We start from the raw sequence: 424 nt of genomic DNA, 5'->3' as shown, positions 1-424 counted from the left end.
CTCAGACTGTACACAGAGAATGAAAAGGGATCAGCTGAATTAGCGTGCACTTCTGAACAGATAATCATGAAAAACAATTTTTAATTATTTCATGCAAACATATGTGCGATTAAAATCCAGGTGGCAAATAAAATATTTACTTATCAATGTGAAAAAAATAAATAATCTTATAAAATATGTGCCCTGTATTATACGGTTCTCCTTTGCAAAACCCCAAACTGTAACACTACCTGAGGACATCTGAGTCACTGTTAGTGTGGGATGTGCCGAGTGACGCACCTGCTGCGAAAGAGAAAGCGCGAGCGAGAGCGCTCTGCCCCGCGCTGCACCCTGCCCCGCAGGGCATCTCCACAGAAGCCGAGTATTTGTTCATTTAATCCTCACGACACTCCTGGGAGGCGCACATCCCCGTTTTCCTCCCTCT

The sequence above is a fragment of the Chinchilla lanigera genome, unplaced genomic scaffold, assembly GCF_000276665.1.
Source record: "Chinchilla lanigera isolate Chin_1 unplaced genomic scaffold, ChiLan1.0 scaffold00154, whole genome shotgun sequence".
Taxonomy (NCBI): domain Eukaryota; kingdom Metazoa; phylum Chordata; class Mammalia; order Rodentia; family Chinchillidae; genus Chinchilla; species Chinchilla lanigera.
Note: the sequence above shows the minus strand (reverse complement) of the source record.